The 26,988-nt window shown below is 38.5% G+C and overlaps 1 protein-coding gene across 10 annotated transcripts in view; it reads left to right on the top strand.

Moving 5' to 3' along the window:
* The window catches only part of MCTP2 (multiple C2 and transmembrane domain containing 2), a 252,577-nt gene that overhangs the window by 26,383 nt on the left and 199,206 nt on the right, over positions 1 to 26,988 (top strand). Inside the window, exon 1 of one of the 10 annotated variants that reach the window (XM_049705579.1) lies at positions 9,671 to 10,559. The exons of the other annotated variants lie outside the window; for them this stretch is intronic. The gene's annotated coding sequence lies outside the window, so the exon portion shown is untranslated. Of the gene's footprint in view, positions 1 to 9,670; positions 10,560 to 26,988 lie in introns of those variants that run through there. 10 annotated transcript variants of the gene reach the window in all.

Genomic DNA, 26,988 nt, shown 5'->3' on the forward strand with positions numbered 1-26,988 from the left:
AACTTTTTCCCACAGGCAGTGCAGGAGCCATTACAGGGGATTCTATCTCTACTTTGGTAAGACCATTGCTCTGGGGGTGTAGAAGAGGGTTTGCAGAGGAGAGAGGCTTGGGAAGAGAGGCAGAGGCTCAGAGAAAACCCTGTATTTCATTCCAATTTCAAACTGTTAATTTAGTTGACTACTTTATTACTTGACTGGTAAAACGGCCTGGCAGAGTACAAAGCACATGGATCCTGAGCTAGGCAGCTGTGGGTTTTAGTGACAACTCTGCCACCAAAAGCAACACTGTTGACTCAGGGCAAGTTAATCTGTAAAGTAGAGATTTGAATGATTATTCATAATCTCTGCAGGATTTTTATGAGTATTCTATAAATTAAGTTTGTGACATGTTCTGAGTACCAGGAACATAGTACATTCTCAGTAACTGTTGTTACTCCCCTCTACCCCACCATGAGATATTTGCACTGAGGTCCGACCTTGTGAAATCCCGGCATATGAAGTTGATTATTTTGATATTCCAAATAGTGTCTCTATTAGTGGACATAGATAGTATTAGTTAGGTTATGTTAATAAAAGGAATAGTTTTTCTAACCATATACTAGGCTATTAAATAAAGTTCCTGCTTGACTGGTATTTAAGTCTTTTTGGAATGATTTCATGCCATAGTTTAAAACTAGTGATAAATGTGTTTCCCATTATGCATAACTTTGGATGGAACATCCCATTAAGACTGTCATCTATATGAGGTTATAAAACTTTGTTGAATAGGAAACAGTATTTATTTCATAATTTCTTGTATATGTCAATCTGATTAGACAGATACTTCATTACTTTTGGGAAATTAATAAGTTAATGATTTATATTCTTCCCCTCTAATTACTGTCATTATACATTTTATTCAAGCAATATAATCTATATTCCTTTATTCAGAGTAATTTAGCTTATTTTAAAAGATAAAAAATAAATTATGCTTAAAGAATTTTTGGTTAAAGTCACATAAACTATTTTAGTGTTATTAAGTACCAGTATTGAAACTTTACAGTATTCTTATTATGCAGTTATCATTACGTTATTTCATGGTACCCCTTAATATATGTAATGTTTGCTAGCTGAGCTTCCTTTGCAAAGAATTATTTGAGGATTGTGGCTTTAATTTGTGCAGTGTGTGTGTGTTTTAGTTATTGTATTCCGTAGTCTGTTTTATAGCAACTTATAATATGAACTGTTTCTTTTGGGAGATGACTAGGACATTGCTGGAAACATATTGGCCTAGCATCATTTGTCAAGATCAATGGTCTATAAACTCGCTCTTAATTTTAACTTTAATTGTGAAAACAAATTCAACAATGGCTACAAGATTTATGTAAGTCATAGCTGCAGTGTTTATAGGTTCCATTTAATATGCAGTTAACATGTTTATTGCTTCTCAAAGTGTATTTTAAAAGATTTGTGTTCGATTACTTTAGTTGCAAAATAAATTGGGCATATAAGTCCTCTGTGGAAAAACAGATTATTATTCTTCTTTATAGTACAAAACAGACTCTTGACTTAAATCTTTGTGACCATAAACCTGTTTTCTAAGCAGGACAGGACACATTATGCACTTGGGTTTTTGGCTGAATAACTGACTGGACAAAATGTCTATCCAAAGAGACATAGAGTTGATTCTCATTATTCACTATAGTTATCTTTTAGAAAGTCACCATGATCACTCAATTAGTAAATAATGGGTCATTACTCATAAGGGAAATACAGGAATAGGTTCCTGTAAGCTTCTGGTCACATTTTGTCGACCTATTAATACATAACCTTGTTTTATATGTGTTTCTGTTTAAAGACACCTTATTTAATATATATTATTGACTCATTAACATTGAACTCACAGCCAACAGCTCTGTAACTCATGCCTGAACAAAGCTTATCTCCCGCAGCTATTTTCTCCACAAGGCACAGCATAGCCTACTTGGGCTTAGGGACATTAGACTGCACTGCAACACTGTGTCTGGGGCCATTATAAACAGCAGGATGGCCATGAAAAAGCAAAAAATGCGAAAAAGTGGCACTCAGTGAACCACAAACTGGTTATTTGTTTACGGTATGAGATCTGAGACAGGAAGCGAGAACCTCACCTTGTTTGACCGCAACTGGGAACGCATGCATTGGGCAACTCCAATTTTTTGTCACCCTGTGGCAGGTCCATGAATGGACCTGGAAAGTGCTGCTGGGGTTACAAATACATTTTATTGAGTAGGCGAATTCACAGATACAAAATTCATGAATAATGAGGCTCAACTGTAGTTAGAATAAAGTAATATTGAGGCCACATGTATGCCTTGAATGACAAGTTGAGTAGTTAAACTGTTCCTTCCCAAGAGCTGGATCTGATAGAAGTGAGTAGAGCTAAGTTTTCCTACTGGGAAGGGCTGGATTCTCTACCTGATGCTAACACTTGAGACCTGTTAGATGTTTCTCACCTCTTCTGGGTCACAGTCCCTGCCTCCACTTGCACGAGTGAATTGCCTTTGGCCTGCTATGACCCTGCAGTTAGCTTCCCCATCCTGTCCTAGTCTCTGAGTTGGGAGACATTAAGAGTGTGGTGATGAAGAAAGTAGGCTGTGCGTTCCCATGTCCTGGGTTCAAATTTTGGCTCTATCACTTACTACCTGCCTGCCCTCGGGCAGGGCTCCTCAGCTTTTTTGCACATTCTTTTCTTCTCTGTAAAATGGTTATAATAACGTATTATATGATATCTAATATATATCAGATATTTAAGACAGGAGTTGGTGCGTAAGCCCTCACATATAAACTATCAATCCACTCAGTTATCCATACTCAACTCGCCTTTTCACTTTTCTTAAGGATTTGATGATGCACCACCAACAAAAACAACACCCCCCAAAAAAATTTAAGGAAAAGAATTAAGGTGAAAAGTTCCAAAGTGTGAAAAGGTGAAGCTGAGGTGATGCTACAACAAACTGTTGGGTTAGGGAGAGAGAAACTCTCAATTTGGCCCTGAGTTGACCAGTTCCCAAAAAGAAAGGCCTGATTCTCATTATCTTTCACATAAAAGCAATTGTTCAGGAAGTGCACAGCTATTTCCGGAACTGAGTCATTTCTTTCTTGGTTCTTCATAGGACCCCTTGGTATTCAGATGCCAGTTACGGTGACTTGTAATACGTTTGTGTGTACCCGTGTCTCTCTCTCACCTTGGAATCTTGGAGGCTGGGTGTTAGTTCATTGATTTCAGATCTCCAGGTCTAGCGCCGAGATGCTAACCCTGCTGTGGAATCCCTGCTTCTGATGATGTGATTGCCAAAACACCTGTCTCTACAAGAGCCCTGTGTTTGCTCTTCTCCTGATTTTATCATGGATCACAGACATGCAGCTCTAGTGCAGAAAAAGGCATTGGGTGTTCTGTATAGATACTGAAGGCATAAGAGGCAGATAAAGGGGCTGAGTCTAGGGTGGCTTGTGTATGGGGCCACATGCACTTGGAGGACACAGTGGCTGGGGCCCTAAAGCCATATACTCCATGCTTTTGGTTCATGCCCCTTGATTATTAAATATTTAAAAACACATACCCTTGTGTATGCATTTGTTTACCTGTAGATCGCATATATGAAGTTCAAAACTCATATAATTTATACATTATAATGTGCATTAAGAAGAGGTTGAAAAAGAAGGACGATTGTTCTCAAAGTAGATTGTAGAGATAGTTGCATAACTCAGAAAATTCACTAAATATTATTCATTCAGTTACACAGTTAAAATGGGTGACTTTTCTGTTATGTAAATTATGCTTTCATAAAGAAGTTTAAAAAAGGAGGGATGAGGTAGAGATGGGATTAGCAGTATATAAACATCTTAAAACATATAAATATAAAAATCCCTTTTATTCTCATCTGATGTATTGAGAACTAAATGCGATTGTTACTAAGAGCAATGTGATTAAACAGAATCCTTAACATTTATAATCACTTAATGGTTTTATTGAAAAGCTCATTTTAGGAGTCTAAGTACCACTCTGTTACTTTTGCCTGTGCTTAATTATCAGCGTTCTCTTTAGCCCATAGTTTCTTTACAAGGATCTTTTTCAGTAAAACTTGATCACATCTTTAAATGTCTTCAGCCAGTTGTGTGGGTGTGCGCGCATGCGTGCGCACTTACACACACACACACACACACACACACACACACACACACACGAGTTTCTCAGTTTACAGCACAGGGATCCTGAGAACCTGTGGCCTGTGATCTCTGTGCTGTGAAATTTCCATTTTCCCCTCAGAGCAGCTCAAAATCGCTTGTGATTGGCTGATATATGGATTAGGTGTGGGGACCACCTTCTCTTCCCTTTCCTGACTTTATTAGCACCTTTCACTAAGGGAATTGCATGTGTATACTTTTTGGTTTGTTTGTATTTTTATTATTATAATTTCTTATCTGTCTCCTCCTTCAGGATGCACACTTCCTGAGTTCAGGGACTTTGTTTTGTTCATTGTGGCGTTGCCAGCACTTTGATCCATTCTTGGCACAAATTCGTGGCTCAGTAAATGTCAAATGAGTGAATCAACCCGTATATTAAAGTTTAGCAATGGTTAATTCTTCTCAGTTTAAAAATAAAGATAACTATACATAGAAGTTCTGTTACTTAATTCCTGCCCACGCTGAGATACGTACACTCAACTTTGGAGACCACTGCCTGTGGGTGTGTGTAATGTGAGGAGCAGAAGAGGAGGTGAGAGGTAGGGAGGGAAGCAGCACAGGCACGAGGCCAGTAAGAAATATCCTGTATTGAGAGATCAGACTCTCTCTTCTGACATCTGGCATTTGGGTCAGACCCACCTTACCAGTATTAACTTATAAAGGGAAGGAGTAAATGAGCTAAATCAGAAAATGAAATAGGTAAATGCAATTTCTCATTTAGAACAATGTAAGGCATTCTTGAAGTACAGTGCAAAAGGGGCTGCTGGTGGTGTTTGAGGGATTTGTAAGATTGGAAGAGTGACATTGTGACATATGACTCTCCACAGTGGCGGGACTGGCAAGGACCAGAAAGTACTCGGGTGAATTGCATCATTTCGGTTTGTTTTAAAGAACTGCCTTGTAGTGTGGTTAAAATCCAGTTGGTTCAGTTTTTTTTTTTTTTTTTAAATGATGAGTTTTATTGAGGTGTAATATACGTAGACTAAAATTTGCCCTTTGGAGGTAAATAGTTGTCTGAGTTTGAGAGAAACAGTTGTGCAACCACCACCAAAAACATGGTATAGACTGTTTCTTATCACCCCTAAAGTTCCCTTGTCCTCTTGTAGTTAATCCCCGCCTTTTCCCCAGCCACCACTGATCTTGTTTCTGTCCACATAGGTTTCCCTTTTCCAGAAGGTCGTAAAAGATGGTATCATACAGTATATAGCCTTTTGTGTTTGGCTTCTTTCACTTAACATAATGCTTTTATGTTGATATCTGTGTTGTTTTGTATATTAAAAGTTCCTTCCTGGGCTTCCCTAGTGACGCAGTGGTTGAGAGTCCGCCTGCCGATGCAGGGGACACGGGTTCGTGCCCCGGTCCAGGAAGACCCCACATGCCGTGGAGCGGCTGGGCCTGTGAGCCATGGCCACTGGGCCTGCGCGTCCGGAGCCTGTGCTCCGCAACGGGAGAGGCCACAACAGTTAGAGGCCCGCGTACTGCAAAAAAAAAGTTCCTTCCTTTTTATTGCTGAGTAGTGTTCCATTGTATGGATGTACCATATCTTTAAAATCCATTCACTAGTTTATGGAGAGTTGGGTTGTGTTAAGGTTTTGGTAGTTCTGAAAACAATTTCCATAAACTCATGTACAGGTCATTGTATGGACATCCGTTTCAATTTCTGTTGAGTGAATACCTATAAGTGGGATTGTTGGGCCATGTGGTAAGTGTATGTTTAATTGTATAGGAAACTATCAAACTGTTTTCCTAAGTGTTTGTACCAGTTTGCATTCCTATCAGCAACACAGGAAAGCTCCAGTTGCTCAGCATTCTCGCCAGCACTTTGTGTTGTCCATTTTTTGCATTTGCTTGTTTTTTTGTTTGTTTTGGGTTGTTCTAGAAGCTAGTTGGTTTAGTTTTGAGTGTGATGGTATGGGCATGGTCTTACGTTCATTTTTCTGTTTTTAATTCTTTAATTTGTTGTTATCACTTCTCTTTTTCTTGAGGAAGTCTTCCACCTTGCTTTTCCCCTTCACTGCCTTCGTTTGTATAGACTGTAGGATTAACACCTCATTAAATACTGTCCCAGTTCTATTTCTGCATATTCGTAGTATGCATTACACACTACTTTGCTCCCTGCTGAACTCTTACTGTTAGATCATGAACTTCTTGTGGGCAGGTTTCTTGCCACTCGGATAAGAACCAGCAGGCACTCAGGTAACATTCTATGTTGATTGAGTTGTAGGGGATAAGAAAGAGTAGAGTCAGTCTTGAAAAAATTATTATTTTAAAAAGACTCTAATTTATAATCTTTTGGTATGTAAGGTGTTCTGGGTAGTTTTTTTAGGACTTAAGAAAAGCATATTTGCCAGCTTTTCAGTTCTGAATTGGGGATCAATTGGCAGAACCCTGTTACTGATATTATTGTTTAAGCTATTAGTATAAGGACTTTTTAATTGCTTATTAAATTAGTTACATCACTATGCCTTCTTCTTTTAGTTCGTCACTTCTGAAGTGCCCACTGAAATGCCTCCTGTCGAAGCAGTTAGGCTTGGTTGGGCTTGGTTTCAAATTCTGCCAATTTTCAAACTCTCTTCAAATTGAGTTGTAAGCATAATTAATGTTTTAGACAGATAATAATATAGACTTATCCCTACAACTTTGGTTATCTTGGGTCATATTGTTTCAGTGATCGTATTATAAAGATTTGGGCTTGGTTTCAAGTTCTGCCAATTTTCAAGCTCTCATCAAATTCCAATGGAAGCATAATTAATATCTCAGACAGATAATAATACAGATTTATCCCTATAACTTTGAGTGTCTTGGGTCAAATCTTTTCAGTGACTGCTTTATAAAGAGTTATTGAAAACTGATGTCTCAGTATTAATTTTTGGTGTTTCTTATATAAGTACTCTCAAGTGGATATAGCAACTTTGATAAGGATTGAATTTATCAGGGTCACATGTGTATGATCATGCATTGCTGCGGACAGTTTCCTAGTATTTCGTGTTAGTTATTTCTCTAAGCACATTTTCATATATATAGTTCCAAAGAAAATCTCACCTGAGTGTTTTCCAAAGAGCCCATTTTACTCCCAAGCACACAGGCACAGTTTTATTATTCCAAGGACTTGAAGGCTCAGCTCTCAATATTCTGAAGAATATTATGTTATTCTCTGTCCCAGACATTTGTATTCCAACTCTGATATTTAACAGTGCTGTTTCAGAGTTTTAAATAAGAGGGGGGGAATGCCCAAAACAAATGGTTTCAACAGAGAAGATGGTTCAACTTTAAAGTGTTTTACTCATGCATCCCTTTTTCTTACAAATTTTGTTCCAATCACCAGCTTTCTGCTAGCAGGGTAAAACAAGGGAGGGTGGGCAGGGACTGTACTAGTGGTTCCAGCTAGTGGGGGTAGTGTGCCTGTTGAGGGCTTCTGAAAATATGTATGATGTTTCTGATTGTCAGAAGGATGAGGGGACATTGCTGGCATTTGAAGGTGAGGTATGGCATTGATAACTGCTATCCTACAATGTGTAGAACAGTCCCATACAATGAAGAATTGTCCTGCTCCAAATGCTAGTAATATCCCCCCTGCCACTGAGCAGTGCTGACCTAGATGAGCCTGTGTTTCAGTTCCCAGCACTGTGGACCTGAACAAGTTGCATTTTCCTCACCTGTAAAGTTGGAGTAAAAGTGCATATTGTATAAGATCATTGTGAACATCGCTGATGATGGAAGTAAAGCAGTGAACACGGGACCAGATACATAGTAGGAAGTAGCAAGGCATCATTAGCACGAGTGGCTTTCCAGCCTACTCAGTGTAAAACCCAGGATCCTGGCAGTGACCTACAAGGACTTGGCCTGATCTGACCTACTCCCCTCTGAACTCATCTCCTGCAGTTCTCCTTCCTGCCTCTGCTCCAGTCACACTCTGGCCTTCTGTCTGTTTCTCCATCTCCCTGAGAGATCAGCCTGTCTCTGGACCTTCTGCACTTGTTCTTTCTTCTGTGTGGAAGGCTCTTCCTCTACATGCATCCACTTGGCACTCCTCCCTCACTTCCTTCCTTTTGTTCTCTGATCACTTTATCTGAAGGAGGCTTTCCTGATATAAGATATAAAAAATGTCAGCCTGGCTCTCAGCAGCCACCCCTTCCCTTCAGCTCTTGTTCTTTCCCTTACCATCACCCAACATACCAAATATTTTTTTGCTCATTGTCTATCTCTTTCAAGTAGAACATTTTTTTTTCAAGATTTTCTTGATGTGGACCATTTTTTATAAAGTCTTTACTGAATTTGTTACAGTGTTGCTTCTGTTTTATGTTTTGTTTTTTTGGCTGCGAGGCATGTGGGATCTTAGCTCCCTGACCAGGGATCGAACCCGCACCTCCTGCATTGGAAGGTGAAGTCTTAACCACTGGACCACCAGGGAAGTCCCTAGGGCATACATTTCATGAAAGCAAGGACTCTTGTTTTGTTCACTGATGAATCCCCAATTTAATATCCCCTAGTACATAGATGCCAATAAATGATTATTGAATGAATGACTTATTAAAAATAACAAAAGAGAAGAAGTTATGATTGGCTTGTGTACATATGCTATGTGTGTGAGAGAGTGACTGTGTGTGTATGTGTGTGTGTGTGTAATAAAGTTATACTTTCTAGTAAAGAGTTTCTAATCCAGATGATGGAATTAATCATTTATGGGAATCTCTCCATCTAAACAATTTTGAGAAACATTGAAAAAGATAACAGACACCAGGTTGTCTAAGAATCGAATTTCTCTACTCTCTACTCATTCAACTCTGTGATTCTTCCTTCACTTTTAATTGAGTAAAGCATGATCCTTTTGTTTTTATAAGAGACTGCTTTAAGGGAATAATGATGTGATTATCTTGGAGTACGTGTTTTGAAATTGGTTGCAAAATTTCTAGAGGTCATCAATAATATTATCCATAGCATATTAGAATGATTGAGTTTTCTTATGTGCTTGGAGGAGTTATAATTGTTCTCTGGCTAGATGATAGATATTTGCTGCTTCTGTTGATATAGACATGGACTTGGGAAATGCTTTTAAGGGTTACGTTATTAAAAAAAAACACTGGCTTTATGTTTTGGGATTAGGGGAATGATAAACTGTGCAAGATGCTTATTTAAAAGATAAGTATTTGCATGTAAAATTTCCTTCTTGCCATTGATAGGTCCAAATATTTCTCTGATAGGTTTTGTGAAAATATGAATTACCTTCTCTTATACCCAGTGTGTATTGTTAAAACTCATGAAATTATTTGTTGGATAGTGCTTGATTTTCAAAACTGGGGTCTATAGCTGCATGACAGATAATAAATATTCTGATAAGGGAATCAAGGAAGAGTGAGTGAGTGTGTGTGTGTGTGTGTATGTGTGTGTGTGTGTGTGTGTTGGCAAGTGGTGGGGAGCAATTCAGTCAGCAAGTAAATATTCATTGAGTGCCGTAGCCAGAGAAACATGTACCTTTAGCATGAGTGTTACATTGATATACCTCTAGGTATGATCAAGTCTCTCAACTTGACCTATACCCCTCTTCTCCTTCAGCCCAATTTTTTGAAAATCAGTTAATCTGTTGCCTCCTTTTCTTCCTTTCCCACTTCCTTCTGAACCTTCCCCCTCCTGACACCAACACATGTCATTCGAAGATTACCAGTAATCTCTCTTGCACCACATGGATGCTTTTAGGACTGATGTTAACTTGCCTGCAAGCGGCACTTGATGCTCTTAACCACTTCCTCTATAACACATTCTTCCTTTGTCTTCTCTGTTGCGGGTTCTATTTGTCATAAGGTAATGCCACACTATTTGTTTCCTCTCTGGCTATGTCATTTTAGTCTCCTTTGCAAGCTTATCCTGCTCTAACAGATCAAGTGCTGGAGTTGCTTAAGGCTCATCCCATTTTTCCATTTTGTACTCTTCTTGTCAATCTTATCCACTGCTACGCTCCCAGTTGTCATCAGAATGTCAATCTGCAAAGTCTGTCTCTAGACCTGACCTCTCTCTTAGCTCCACAATCCTGTGCCCAGATGACAACTTGGCTTCTCCAGCTGAACTTCTCAAACACAAAGAAGCCAAGACTGAGCTCCGGATTTCCCTTCAAAATCTGGACTTTCGAGTGAATGGCTCTAGTGCACTTTAATTGGGCTGGACTCAATCCCGACATTTCCTCTTTCTTATCCCCTTTATTGAGTCCTGTCAACTCAACATCATTACGGTTTCTCAATACCTGCCCGCTTTTCTCTATTAATAGAACAAGAAGACAAAAAAGTGAGAAGACAGCTCTAGACAACACAAACAGCTTCAACTGATTGACATATATAGAACCCGGAACTGCAGAACTGACTGTAAGCTGGGCCATAAAGAAAGCCTGCAATTGTAGAGGAATGAAAACATCAGGATTTTCTTTCTGATTTAATCATTAGGAATTAAGCTTAGAAATGAATAACATAAAGATAACTAGACAATCTCATTTTTTAAAGAAATTAAGCACTGTACCTCTAGAAAAACCTATGTATCATAGAAGAACTTAATATAGAAATTAGGAAGTATTTTGCATTAAATGGTAATGATAATTTGACATAATACTCATGGGATGCAGCTAACTCAGTGCTTAAAGGTAACTTTATAACAAATGCTTAAATAAGAGTACAGTCTGAAAATCAGTATCTAATTTTCCATACCAAGAATTTAAATGAAGAAAAGAAACTTAAACTCAGAGGGTATAGGAAGAAGGAAAGAGTAAAATTAAGAACAGAAATCAATAAATCAATAAAGGAAAAGTTAGTTTTAGAAAGATTAAAAAACTAATAAGCCCCTTGTAAGACTGATCAAGAAAATAAGAGATAAAGCATATTACCAGTAGACTATTACATATTGAATTGGAAACCCTGGTCAGTGCAGGAAGGAAAAATAGTTATTTTAGAAAAGATGAATCAAAATTTTCATCATTTGAAACTAATTTAGTGGCTTAAACTGAAAACCAGAATTAATTATAATTTACAGACACATTATTAGAGTTAATAAATGACCTCAACAAGGTGGTTGGAATTAGAATACATTTATAACAATATAAAACAATATAAAAACAATTGACTTAATTTTCTATATACAGCAGCTCATAATGAAAATATAATAAAAATGTCAATAACTTCAAAACTACGAGTTACCTAGCAATTGATTTAGCAAAATATGGGCAAGATGCTTATTAAGAAAGTTTAAACAATGTAACTGATGATTACTAAAGACTGTTTAAAGTTGTATAGATACCACATGATTCAGTGATCTTAGTATTTACCTAAATGAGTTGAATACTTATGCCTGTGCAAAAACCTCACAGAGATGTTTACAGCCATAATTGCCAAAAATTGGAAGCAACCAAGATGTTCTTCAGTAGTTGAGTGGATAAACAAACTGTGGTATATCCACGCAATGGAATATTATTCAGCGATAAAAGTAAATGAGCTGTCTATCAAGCCACAAAAGGCATGGAGGAAAATTAAATGCAGAAGTGCAAGAAGCCAGTCTGACAGTACGGTCCGGGCACAGAAACAAATATAGGTCAATGGAACAGGATAGAAAGCCCAGAGATAGACCCACGCACATATGGTCGCCTTATCTTTGATAGAGGAGGCAAGAATATACAGTGGAGAAAAGACAGCCTCTTCAATAAGTGGTGTTGGGAAAACTGGACAGCTACATGTAAAAGTATGAGATTAGATCACTCCCTAACACCATACACAAAAATAAACTCAAAATGGATTAAAGACCTACATGTAAGGCCAGACACTATAAAACTCTTAGGGGAAAACATAAGAAGAACACTCTTTGAAATAAACCACAGCAAGATCCTTTTGGACCCACCTCCTAGAGAAATGGAAATAAAAACAAAAGTAAACAAATGGGACCTAATGAAACTTAAAAGCTTTTGCACAGCAAAGGAAACCATAAACAAGATGAAAAGACAACCCTCAGAATGGGAGAAAATCATTGCAAATGAAGCAACGGACAAAGGATTAATCTCCAAAATATATAAGCAGCTCATGCAGCTCAATATCAAAAAAACAAACAACCCAGTCCAAAAATGGGCAGAAGACCTAAATAGACATTTCTCCAAAGAAGACATAGAGATAGCCAAGAAGCACATGAAAACTGCTCAACATCACTAATTATTAGAGAAATGCAAATCAAAACTACAATGAGATATCATCTCACACCAGTTAGAATGGCCATCATCAAAAAATCTACAAACGATAAATGCAGGAGAGGGTGTGGAGAAAAGGGAACCCTCTTGCACTGTTGGTGGGAATGTAAATTGATACAGCCACTATGGAGAATAGTATGGAGGTTCCTTAAAAAATTAAAAATAGAACTACCATACGACCCAGCAATCCCACTACTGGACATATACCTTGAGAAAATCATAATTCAAAAAGAGTCATGTACCACAATGTTCATTGCAGCTCTGTTTACAATAGCCAGGACATGGAAGCAACCTAAGTGTCTACCAACAGATGAATGGATAAAGAAGATGTGGCACATATATACAATGGAGTATTTACTCAGCCATAAAAAGAAACGAAATTGAGTTATTTGTAGTGAGGTGGATGGACCTTGCATCTGTCATACAGAGTGAAGTAATTCAGAAAGAGAAAAACAAATATCATATGCTAACACATATATATGGAGTCTAAGGAAAAGGAAATGGTCATGAAGAACCTAGGGGCAAGATGGGAATAAAGACACAGACCTACTAGAGAATGGACTTGAGGCTATTGGGAAGGGGAAGGGTAAGGTGGGACAAAGTGAGAGAGTGGCATGGACATATATACACTACCAAATGTAAAATAGATAGCTAGTGGGAAGCAGCCGCATAGCACAGGGAGCTAGCTTGGTGCTTTGTGACCACCTAGAGGGTTGGGATAGGGAGGGTGAGAGGGAGGGAGACGCAAGAGGGAAGAGACATGGGGATACATGTATATGTGTAACCGATTCACTTTTGTATAAAGCAGAAACTAACACACCATTGTAAAGCAATTTTACTCCAATAAAGATGTTAAAAAATAAATAAAAATAAAAAAAACAAATCACACACACACACAAAAAAGGAAGCCAGTCTGAGAAGGCTATGTAAAGTGTGTTTCCAACTATATGACATTCTGGAAAAGACAAAGCTAGGGATAATGAAAAGATCAATGATTGCCAGGGTTGGGGAGGAGAGGGGAGGGAAGAATGGGTAGGTAGAACACAGGGGATTTTTAGAACAGTTGAGACAATTCTGTATGATAGTGTGATGGCAGGCACATGACATTATACATTTGTCCAAGCTCATAGAACTGTACAACACAAAAGTGAATGCTAATGTAAATTATGGACTTTAGTTAATAATAATGTGTCAGTTATGGTTTGTCCATTGTAACCACATTAATGGTAGATCTTAACAATTGGGGATACTGTGTATAGGGAGGAAGAGGAGATAGGAGGGAACTCTGTACTTTTGCAGTTACTCTGTATACTAAAATTGCTCTAAAGATTAAAGTCTATTACAAAAAAAAAGATATATAGAAAGTAACCATATTCATGGCTAGGAAGAGAATGATATCATGAAGCTGTTCTTAGATTAATTTGTAAAAAAAAAATTGCCAATCAAACTCTCCACTGCTTTTATTTGGGGGTGGGGATATTAGACAAATGGATCCTAAAATTTACATGGAAGAACAAAGAAGAAAAGAAATTGATCTGAAGGACTACAACAAGGTGGAGGGCTTACCCAAATAGATATCAAGACTTACTACAAACCTATAGGAATTAATTATTATGAGATATTGGCACAGATATAGATAAACAGGTAGAGACCTTATTTATGGAAATTATATACCTGATAGAGATGGACTTGTAGGTCACTGGGAGTTAGGATAGGTCTTTTCAATAAAAGATGCTTTGAAGTTTGATTATCCTATGGATAAAAAATAAAATATCATCCCCACCTTAAACCATAAGCAAACAATTCAGGATAAAGATTGTGAAAAGCAAAACTTTAGAGCTTTTCCAAGAAGTTATATGAGAATGTATGTGTGACCTTGAGGGTTTTAAAGCCATACCCCGTAGATACCTGCCACACACAAAAACACAACCTGCAAAGAAAAGTATTTATAAATTCAGCTCACCAAGTTTTTTTATACATGTGAATCTTGGTACTGTAATAATAAAGTTTTTTTTTTTCTTTTAAAAAGGCTAGATATTGGGTGAAAAGTTTTGTAACAAAAGATACTAAGAAAGCATTATTATTAGAATGTTTAAAGTACCATTTCAAATAAATAAAAACTCCAAAGCTATCATCCTAAGAGAATAATGGATCCCCTTTCACAATTTCAGATTGGCAAATGGTAAAAAATCTTGCACTACTAGGTGCAGGCAAAGATGTTGCACAGTAGGAAATTACTGGCTGACGTTGGGTGTATTAATTAATATACCTACTTTGAAGAGCAATTTGGCAATACCTCATGAGTCAACTTTAGGATCCATACAACCTGCAAACCAACAATTCAACTCTGAGATACGGTGTTTCTTATTGGGACCTTACTGGTAATTTGGGCAGAGTAAGCCTCTCTTCTGGGGTATCATTCATATCCCACTGTGTGTGAGTCATGCCCCCTATATCATGGTCATTCAAACATCCAAACATTCTTCAAACATTTCTAATCACTTCTAGTGGGGCAGTCCATGGCTGATTGAAAACTCTGGGAGAAATTGACTTATGCATCAGAAGACACATCTGAGAATCTTCTTTAGAGCTTTGTGTAACTCTGTAGTTGTAAAATATAGTAAGCATCTTAAGTATCCATCTGCGGGGAAATTAAGTACAATGTAGCATCTTCTGACAATGGAAATAGGATATGACTGTTAAAATGAGGTTAATAAAGCTACATTTATCATTGTGGATAAAATTCTTGAAGGAGATGTTGATTTAAAAGCTTGGACTTCCCTGGTGGCACAGTGGTTAAAATCCGCCTACCAATGTAGGGGACACAGGTTCGAGCCCTGGTCCAGGAAAATCCCACATGCCGCAGAGCAACTAAGCCCGTGCGGCACAACTGCTGAGCCTGCACTCTAGAGCCCGTGAGCCACAACTGCTGAGCCCGTGTGCTGCAGCTACTGAAGCCCGCGCACCTAGAGCCTGTGCTCTGCAACAAAGAGAAGCCACCACAATGAGAAGCCTGCGCGCTGCAACGAAGAGTAGCCCCTGCTCACCACAACTAGAGAAAGCCTGCTTGAAGCAGTGAAGGCCCAATGCAGCCAATAAATAAATAAATAAATAAATTTATAAAAAAGTAATAAAAGCATAGCTCAAGGATATATTATACAACATGGAGAATATAGCCAATATTTTGTAATAACTGTAAATGGAAAGTAACCTTCAAAAATTGTATGAAATATTTTAAAAATTTAAGAAAAGGATAGAGGAAGATTATTGTTTCCCTCAGGTACCTCTGAGTTGACATGATAAAATAATTATGCATTACTGTAAAAAAAAAATAAGAGCATGGGGTAATATATCACTTATATACATCTCACAATAAATAAAGTTTATAATTATGAAAAATAGTACGGTATTATATATCCCTGAATGACATCTTACAAAATAACTGCATGTGATAAATATAATTTTAGAATAGTGGTTACTTCTGTCAGGGCATGATGGGAAAGTCAGAAAGAAGCACACAGGAAATGTAATTGCTGTTAAGTTTTTATTATACCAGTACCTGTGTGTTATAAAATTTTCTATATATATTCATAGGGCTAATTTTTTTAAGAAAGTAACCAAAGAAAACTAAGTGTAATAAAATAACAAGAGTGGAAGTAGGAATACATAACCAAGGCTGAGAAAGTTTGAGTGGAGTTACTAGGTCCAGAGATCTAAAAATGATTATGAACTAAGGTATATAAGCAATGTCAGGGTGAAATCAATAAAACAGTAAATAAACAGACCTATCAATGAAATAAACTCTTTAGATCAAGAAAAGTCAGGAAAGATTAGAGAAGACCTCAGTGTAGGAGTTATAATGTTAAAACCCACTTACTTAGTATTTAACGTTTGCAGAGCGGTTTGATGGATATGATCTCACTGGATCCTAACAAAGAATATGGCAATAAAACAAGAGACATCAAATGAGGAGGGACTGGTACTTGACATGGTGGTGAGCTACTTCTTAGCTTATTAAATTGACTTAACTTCTCTAAGTGCAATTAAAGTGAAAAAGAGTGCTGAAGAAATTTACATTTATGAAGTCTGAGAGTCAGCGTTCACACTGACTATAGAGAATTCTGTAGCTTCCAGAAATGATGAGTACCTAGTAATCATTGTATCCTTCTCTCTCCCACTTCTCATAGGATAAAGGTAAATCCCCAAATTACAGAATGTTACTTAGGCCATCCATCCCTGCCAGAACTCTAGACAGAGATACTTTGATTAAAGACAGATGGTAGAAACCCTTGGAAGGACCAAGGCCTGCATGGTCTCTGTGTTCCCTGTTAACACTGAGTTGTCCTTCAGGATGTTCAACACCAAACTGGCCCAGCTTTTTCTGCCAGAGCACCACCTGCCCCCTGAAGTTGAGTTATTCCTTCTTAGCTGTTGTGTTTCTGGTTCCACTTGAATGTTTCTGGATGGGCAGACACCACTCACAGTTAAGCCTGGCCCATAGAATACCACTGATTTAATTGACCATTTCTCATCTCATGTCCTTCCTACCCTCCTTGCAGACCCATCTGTTTATTGTTAAGTTGAGCTGCCTGTCTTTTCATGCTTATATTAAAAAAATTTTAATGCTATAATGAGATTTCACTTATTCTTTCTTCTTAGTCTTTTTTTTTTTTTTTTAAAGATCTGGTTTGTTTTCTTTCAGTTACTCTTACTAAGGAATGAATCAGAATCATTTAGAATATTTTGTTTCTTCCAAATCTGTCCATTTTGGCAACTTATGTTAAAGCATTGAGTTCTTTATTAACATTTCTGTGTCAAGGATTCCTAAGACTGCCCTCAGTTCAGGTGGTTCTCTAGAAGGACTCAGCATTTTGTCATACTCTTAGCTATGATTTCCTGTAGGAAAGATACACAGCAAAATCAATGAAGAGAAAAGTGCATAGGAGGGTCTGGAGGAAACCAGATGTAAGCTTCCAAGAGTCCTCTCCCAGTGGAGTCACTTAGGACAGGCTTGATTCCTCTAGTGGGGAGGTGTGACAGCACCTGTGAAATGTTGTCTACCAGGGAAGCTCATTAGAGAGATTTTTGAAGTAGATTTGTGCTGGGAACTGGTCACATAGGCCCCCTCTGTCTAGTGTGTATTTCATTTCCAGACTCTTAGAAAGGAAGTGGGTGTTTAGCATAAGACAAATTGTTTTCATACATGGTTTAGGAACAGTGAGCTGCTCTTGTCACTTAGTTTGGTGGGGGAAACCTTCCAACTCCAAGTTCCTTCCAGATGCCAACCAAGGAATAACCTTGCACACAGGCCTTTTAAAAGCTAGCTACTTATGCTTTTCTGTGCAATTTCTTTATTCTTTTGGAATGGAATGTTAACTCAGGGCTCATTTAAGAATCATGTATACCTTTTATTAAACTCATTCTGGTCATTTCAGGGCAAGATGGTAACTGTGGATATGCTGTCAGAGATGGAATTAAAGTGAAAGTACATGTATTTGATGCTTCAGAAGCCCTAGCCCCTTCCTCTCCTTTCCTCTAATCCTCTCCAAGCACAGCCTATGAATTAGGAGTGATTGATAAAGAGGTAAGAAATTCTGAGGTTTCTTTTTTTCTGTAGATGAGATTTTTTAAGAGACCAGTAGTGTGGCTAGGTATGGCATTAACCAGAGGAGACAGAACCTATTTCTCTATTAATACATTTTGTTTCTTTCCAAGAACATAGGTAGTGGGACTGAAAAATGCATCTAGTCCTTTTTGTTGATCCTAATTTTGGAGGAATTTCTGTCTCCATGATATATTTTTTTAATAGATGTCTGGTATATGGAATGATCTCCCTTCTCTCAGTTGGCTCACAAATTTAGTAACAAGTTGGATGATAGATTGGGAGGCTGTATTTTAGAAGAAAAAACCCAAATTGATTATAAAAGCAGAGAATCATCTGTCCTTTATATGGAACTGATCTCGAGAGACCTTTCCCTAATGATAGTCTCCTTTAGGTAAGGGTGGGGGGGATTATTTCTGCTACAAGCACAATTAAATATACCCAGGTGTACAGACTCTTACTCTGTTCTATCAGAATACTGAATAATCCTTCTTTAGAATTTTATTTGCCTTTGTCTTTTACCATAAGATAAGCTTACACCATCAGATTTTCACTTTAATTGAATTTAGTTTAGATTTTTTTCCCCCCTATTTTAAGAGAATGTGGTAGGAAATTTTCTTTCTACTGGTAAGAAAAAAGATATTGTGGTTAACTAAAAAGATGTCTCAGTAATGACACATTCTGACTCATAATAACTACCTGCTGCTTTGTCATTGGAATTGATATTTAGATTGTGAAAACAAACCCTTTTCATCACATTTACACTAAAGGAGAGCTTTGAGAAGCACAATTTGAGTTAATGTTACTGAATAGCTCTGATACACGTAATGATAACTTATGCTGTTGTCATTCTCAGAACCTCTTTCCTTTCTTGAGTTTGACATTCAGATAGGGGTTGTGGTCCAGGTTCAATCAGAAACTTCTGAGCTGAAATTTAAAAGGTTTGTTCTTTTTGCATTTGGCCAGTTGCTACCAGCCAGCTGGGGAGGATGTCTGGGTTAAAACCATAATAAATGAAGCTTCCATTAGTCTCCTTGGCTTGGGGCTGTTTCCTGTAAAGACCTTGTCCTGCCTTTAGTAGTTTGAAGAAACCGAATACTTATTTTTGTTCAATAAATGAAAGCTGAAATTTAACCGGTAGGGTAGCATAGGTATGTTGTTTTACGAAGAGGTTCTGCTTCTAGTGCTGATGGTTTGCAGAGCGTGGGTTATATTTTAACTTGTGGCCCTTTGGGTGTTTATGACAATAACCTATGAACTTTTGTCATTGTAGAAAATGGAACAGATATGTTTGTTTGTTTTTAAGTATCCTTTGAGATGAAGAAAACTCAGTATATTTTAATACTTAGTTGGATTTACCTCACTGTCATTTTCTTCAAACCTTAGATTTGTAAGTTTCCTTTATTCTGAAGAATGCATTGTGAATTGGAGGGATGACGTTTTCAAGCATCAAAGAGACCACAATCTAACAGTGTATTAGCTTTATGTACACCCTTAAGATTACGTTTTTTTTCCTGGGCACATGTCTTTTGTGTTTATATGTTTGTAGGTCAGTACACTTGGCATTGCACACTTGGGGAAATTGGTTAAAATGCTTTTGCAAAACTTACTAAAAGAATTCTGGTTCCAGGTAAAATTGAATAAAACCACTCCAACCTTTTTTCCCCAATGAATACAAACATGAAACTGGATAAAATGCCAGTTGAAGCTAGTTGAGTTCTTTGAAAAGTAAATATCAGCAATAAGGAAGAATACTAGAATGAAATACCACTGAACTAGAGATGGGCTTACAGTATTTTTCTCTGCTAATTCCACAGCTTGAATTCAGTGCAGTCCAAAATCCTGAAGTCAGTACTGGAACACAGATGGAAATTCAGGAGACACTTCTAGTTCTGGCTCAAGGAGTAGAAAAGGGAAGCCCTAAAGCTCTGAGAGAAGGGAGAATACTTCCATCCTTTTTGTCTCCTGTTTCTTGGTTTTGTCATGCCCCAGCTCCCTGGCAATCTTGTGGCAAGAGGCAGTAGCAGCAGAAACAGCTGGCAGTGGGAAACTGCAGGAGCCAATGAGTTAAGGGAACATCCTGTCTATCTGGTAAAGCTATAGTTATGAAAGGCAGGGCTAAACCATTGCTTGTTTCCCCCCACCCCCTCTCGATCCTCCTGCTACTCTGGTGCAGTCATAGAAGTGGGTTGTTGCTGATTGGAGGAGTGACAAGGGATGTTCCAGGGTACCAGAAAGTATCAGCGGAGACAGGTGAGAAGGAGGGGCTTTGGAAATAAACCCATGAACCTGTGAACTCCTAGACTCACTATAATCTGCACATGCTTGGATCTCATCCTTATTAGCATACCAAGGGCTTTGAGGATGGAATTAATGAATAGAATGTCACCCGAGTCCCAGACTGATCTCTACATGGTACACACCCAGTGTAAATCTGAATGGCCCTACATAGCTTTTGAAAATGGAACTGATATTGCAACTACAGCCCATAGAGGTGGGTTGGAATTAGTGGCCAGAAGCTAACCAAATCAAGTGCCTGATAAAAAAATATCAACATTCACCATAGATTTAAACAAGGCATGTTCCATATGGGCGTATGAAGTACTACAAAAATCTCAGATCACGTGGGAAAAGACAACAGATGACAAAGAAAAGATAACTTTAAAGCAACTATTGTAAAAGTGCTCAAATGAATAATCTTAAATCCTGAAATAAAAGTTAAAATAGGAAGTAATCAGTAAAGAAATAGGAAATATGAAGTAAACCAAATGGAAATTTTAGAATTAAAAAATACAGTAGCCTCTCTACCCTGCACCCCCCACACCAAAAATGAAAAAAACCCTCGCTGTATGGATTCAGTAACAGAATGGAGGTGACAGAGGAAAGAATCAGCAAACTTGAAAATAAGTCAGTAGAAATTATCCGTTGTTAATAAAGGAGAGGAAAAATATTGAAGAGACCCTTGAACTGTTGGAGAATAACAAAAAGGCATAATGTTTGTATGATTAGAGGCTCAGAAGGAAAGAAGAGTGTGTTGCTAAAAAACATTCCAAGAAATAATAATAGCTGAAAACTTTCCAAGGTTGGCAAAAGAGATGAACCTATAAATTCCAGAAGCTAAGCTAATCCCAGACAAGATAAATCCAAAGAAACATACACTCAGGAAATGGTAAATATAACAAAATCTTCTCTTCTTGAATTATTAAAAAAGTGGTTCATCATTTTAATCAAAGTAAAACATTGTCTGATGGGAATTTTCAATGTATTTAGATGTAATATGTAAGAACTTTATAAAAGGGAGATGACGAGGAAACCTATATGGTGGTATGGAAGGCAGAATAATCTCCCCCTGTCCCCGCCCCACGTCCAGTATCTACATTCTAATCCCCAAGTCCTGTGAATGAATATGTTACAATAAATGGCAAAAAGAACGATGTGGGGGGAGACCTTCAAGATGGCGGAGGAGTAAGACGTGGAGATCACCTTCCTCCCTACAAATACACCAGAAATACATCTGCATGTGGGACAACTCCTACAGAACACCTACTGAACGCTGGCAGAAGACCGCAGCGCTCCCAAAAGACAAGAAACTCCCCACATACCTGGGTAGGGCAAAAGAAAAAGAAAAAACAGAGACAAAAGAATAGGGATGGGACCTGCACCTCTAGGTGGGAGCTGTGAAGGAGGAAAAGTTTCCACATGCTAGGAAGCCCCTTCACTGGCGGAGACGGGGTGGACAGGGAAGACGCATCGGAGCCACGGAGGAAAGCGCAAGCAACGGGTACAGAGGGCAAAGTGGAGAGATTCCCGCACAGAGGATCGGTGCCGACCAGCACTCACCAGCCTGAGAGGCTTGTCTGCTCAACCGCTGGGGTGGGTGGGGGCTGGAAGCTGAGGTTCGGGCTTCAGAGGTCAGACCCCAGGGAGAGGACTGGGGTTGGCTGGGTGAAAACAGCCTGAACAGAGCTAGTGCGCCACAGCTAGCCCGGAGGGAGTCCGGGAGAAAGTCTGCACCTGCCTAAGAGGCAAGAGACCATTGTTTCGGGGTGCGCGAGGAGAGGGAATTCAGAGCACCGCCTAAACGAGCGCTAGAGACAGGCACAAGCCGAGGCTATCAGCGCTGACACCAGAGTCGGGCATGAAACACTAAGGCTGCTACTGCAGCCACCAAGAATCCTCTGTGCAAGCACAGGTCACTATCCACACTTCCGCTACTGGGAACCTGTGCAGCCCGCTACTGCCACAGTCTCATGATGCAGCGACAACTTCCCCAGGAGAACACACAGTGTGCCTCAGGCTGGTGCAATGTCATGCTGGCCTCTGCTGCCACAGGCTCGCCCTGCATTCTGTACCCCTCCCTCCGCCCGGCCTGAGTGAGCCAGAGCCCCCGAATCAGCTTCTCCTTTAACCCCGTCCTGTCTGGGCTGGAACAGACGCCCTCAGGCGACCTACACGCAGAGGCAGGGCCAAATCCAAAGTTAAACCCCAGGAGCTGTGCGAACAAATAAGAGAAAGGGAAATCTCTCCCAGCAGCCTCACGAGCAGTAGATTAAATCTTCACAATCAACTTGATGTACGCTGCATCTGTGGAATACCTGAATAGACAACGAATCATCCCAAAATTGAGGAGGTGGACTTTGGGAGCACCTGTAGGCTTGGGGTTTGCTTTCTGCATCTAATTTGTTGTTTCTGGTTTTTGTTTATCTTAGTTTAGTATATAGAGCTTATTATCATTGGTAGATTTGGTTGCTCGCTTCCTTTTTTTTATATATATAGATAAGTATATTTTTTCCTTTTTTTCTTTTTGTGAGTGTGTATATGTATGCGTATGCTTCTTTGTGTGATTTTGTCTGTATAGCTTTGCTTTTACCATTTGTCCTAGGGTTCTGTCTGTCTGTTTTTTGTTTTTGTTTTTTTTTGTATAGTTTTTAGCACTTGTTATCATTGGTGGATTTGTTTATTGGTTTGGTTGCTCTCTTCGTTCCTTCTTTTTTAAAATTTTTAATAATGTGTTTTTTAATTTTTTATTTTAATAACTTTATTTATTTTCTTTCTTTCTTTCTCTGTTTCTTCTCCCTTATCTTCTGAGCCGTGTGGCTGACAGGGTCTTGGTGCTCCGGCCAAGTGTCAGGCCTAAGCCTCTTAGGTGAGAGAGCTGAGTTCAGGTCATTGGTCCACCAGAGACCTCCCGGCCTCACGTAATACCAAATAGCAAATGCTCTCCCAGAGATCTCCATCTCAAAGCTAAGACCCAGCTCCATTCAAAGACCAGGAAGCTACAGTGCTGGACACCCTATGCCAAACAACTAGCAAAACAGGAACACAACCCCACCCATTAGCAGAGAGGCTGCCTAAAATCATAATAAGGTCACAGACACCCCAAAACACACCACCGGATGTGGTCCTGCCCACCAGAAAGACAAGATCCAATCTCATCCCCCAGGACGCAGGCACTAGTGCCTTCCAACAGGAAGCACACACAATCCACTGAACCAACCTTAGCCACTGGGGGCAGACACCCAAAACAGTGTGAACTATGAACCTGCAGGCTGCAAATAGGAGACCCCAAACACAGTAAGATAAGCAAAATGAGAAGACAGAGAAACACACAGCAGATGAAGGAGCAAAGTAAAAACCCACCAGACCAAACAACTGAAGAGGAAATAGGCAATCTACCTGAAAAAGAATTCAGAGTAATGATAGTAAAGATGATCCAAAATCTTGGAAATAGAATGGAGAAAATACAAGAAATGTTTAACAAGGACCTAGAAGAACTAAAGAGCAAACAAAGAATAATGAACAACATAATAAATGAAAGTAAAAATTCTCTAGAAAGAACCAGTGGCAGAATAACTGAGGCAGAGGAATGGATAAGTGACCTGGAGGATAAAACAGTGGAAATAACTACCACAGAGCAGAATAAAGAAAAAACAATGATAAGAATTGAAGACAGTCTCAGAGACCTCTGGGACAACATTAAATGCGCCATAATTCGAATTTTAGGGGTCCCAGAAGAAGAAGAGAAAAAGAAAGGGACTGAGAAAATATTTGAAGAGATTATAGTGGAAAACATCCCTAATATGGGAAAGGAAATAGTTAATCAAGTCTAGGAAGCACAGAGAGTCCCATACAGGATAAATCCAAGGAGAAACATGCCAAGACACATATTAATCAAACAATCAAAAATAAAATACAAAGAAATAATATTAAAAGCAGAAGGGAAAAGCAACAAATAACATACAAGGGATTCCCCATAAGGTTCACAGCTGATCTTTCAGCAGAAACTCTGCAAGCCAGAACAGAGTGGTAGGACATATTTAAAGTGATGAAAGGGAAAAACCTACATCCAAGATTACTCTACCCAGCACATATCTCATTCATATTCAACGGAGAAATTAAAACCTTTACAGACAACCAAAAGCTAAGAAAATTCAGCACCACCAAACCAGCTTTACAAAAAATGCTAAAGGAACTTCTGTAGGCAGCAAACACAAGAGAAGGAAAAGGCCTACAGTAAGAAACCAAAATCAAGTAAGAAAATGGTAATAGGGAAATAAATATCAATAATTACCTTAAATGTAAATGGATTAAATGCTCCAACCAAAAGACATAGACTGGCTGAATGGATACAAAAACTAGACCTATATATATACTCTCTACAAGAGACCCACTTCAGACCTAGGGACACATACAGACTGAAAGTGAGGGGATTGAAAAAGATATTCTATACACATAGAAATCAAAAGAAAGCTGGAGTAGCAATTCTTATATCAGACAAAATAGACTTTAAAATAAAGACGATTACAACAGACAAAGGAGGACACTACATAATGATCACGGGATCAATCAAAGAAGACGATATAACAACTGTAAATATTTATGCACCCAACATAGGAGCTCCTCAATACATAAGGCAAATGCTAGCAGCCATAAAAGGGGAAATCGAGAGTAACACAATCATAGTAGGGGACTTTAACACCCCACTTTCACCAAGGAGCAGATCATCCAAAATGAAAATAAATAAGGAAACACAAGCTTTAAATGATACATTAAACAAGATGGACTTAATTGATATTTATAGGACATTCCATCCCAAAACAACAGAATATACTCCCTTCTCAAATGCTCATGGAACATTCTGCAGGATAGATCATATCTTGGGTCACAAATCAAACCTTGGTAAATTTAAGAAAATTGAAATTGTATCAAGTATCTTTTCTAACCCCAGCACTATAAGACTAGGTATCAGTCACAGGAAAAAATCTGTAAAAAATAGAAACACATGGAGGCTAAACAATACACTACTAAATAACCAAGAGATCACTGAAGAAATCAAGGAGGAAATCAGAAAATACCTAGAAACAAATGACAGTGAAAACACGATGACCCAAATCCTATGGGATGCAGCAAAAGCACTTCTAAGAGGGAATTTTATAGCAATACAGTCCTACCTCAAGAAACAAGAACTGGGCTTCCCTGGTGGCACAGTGATCGAGAGTCCACCTACCAATGCAGGGGACACGGGTTCCTGCCCTGGTCCGGGAAGATCCCACATGCCACGGAGCCACTAGGCCCGTGAGCCATGGCTGCTGAGCCTGCGCTTCCAGAGCCTGTGGTCTGCAACAGGAGAGGCCACAACAGTGAGATGCCCGCATACCGCAAAAAAAAAAAAAAAAAAAAAAAAAAGATGAAAAGAACCATCTCAAATAAACAACCTAACCTTACACCTAAAACAACTAGAAAAAGAAGATTAAAAAAAACCCAAAGTTTGTAGAATGAAAGAAGAGGTCAGATCAGTTAATAAATGAAAAAGAAATGAAGGAAACGATAGCAAAGATCAATAAAACTAAAAGCTGGTTCTTTGAGAAGATAAACAAAACTGATAATGCATTAGCCAGACCTATCAAGATAAAAAAGGAAAATACTCAAATCAATAGAATTAGAAAAGAAAAAGGAGAAGTAACAACTGACACTGTAGAAATACAAAAGATTATGAGAGATTAATACAAGCAACTATATGCCAATAAAATGCACAAACTGGAAGAAATGCACAAATTCTTAGAAAACCACAGCCTTCCAAGACTGAACTAGGAAGAAATAGAAAATATAAACAGACCAATCACAATAACTGAAATTGAAACTGTGATTAAAAATCTTCCAACAAACAAAAGCCCAGGACCAGATGGCTTCACAGGTGAATTCTGTCAAACATTTATAAAAGAGCTAACATCTATCCTTTTTAAACTCTTACAAAATATAGCAGAGGGAGGAAAACACCCAAACTCATTCTATGAGGCCACCATCACCCTGATACCAAAACCAGACAAAGATGTCACAAAAAAAGAAAACTACAGGCCAATATCACTGATGAACATAGATGCAAAAATCCTTAACAAAATACTAGCAAACAGAATCCAACTGGACATTAAAAGGATGATACACCATGATCAAGTGAGGTTTATCCCAAGAATGCAAGGATTCTTCAATATACACAAATCAATCAATGTGATACACTATATTAACAAATTGAAGAAAAACCATATGATCATCTCAATAGATGCAGAAAAGTGTTTGACAAAATTCAATATCCACTTATGAAAAAAAAAAAAACCCTCCAGAAAGTAGGCATAGAGGCAACTTACCTCAACTTAATGAAGGCCATATATGACAAACCCACAGCCAGCATCATTCTCAACGGTGAAAAACTGAAACCATTTCCTCTACGATCAGGAAGAAGACAAGGTTGCCCACTCTCACCACTATTATTCAATATAGTTTTGGAAGTTTTAGCCACAGCAATCAGAGAGGAAATAGAATTAAAAGGAGTCCAAATCAGAAAAGAAGAAGTAAAGCTGTCAATGTTTGCAGATGACATGCTACTCTACACAGGGAATGCTAAAGATGCTACCAGACAACTACTAGAGCTAATCAATGAATTTGGTAAAGTAGCAGGATAAAAAATTAATGCACA

Source organism: Orcinus orca, chromosome 2, assembly GCF_937001465.1.
Source record: "Orcinus orca chromosome 2, mOrcOrc1.1, whole genome shotgun sequence".
NCBI classification, from domain to species: Eukaryota; Metazoa; Chordata; class Mammalia; order Artiodactyla; family Delphinidae; genus Orcinus; species Orcinus orca.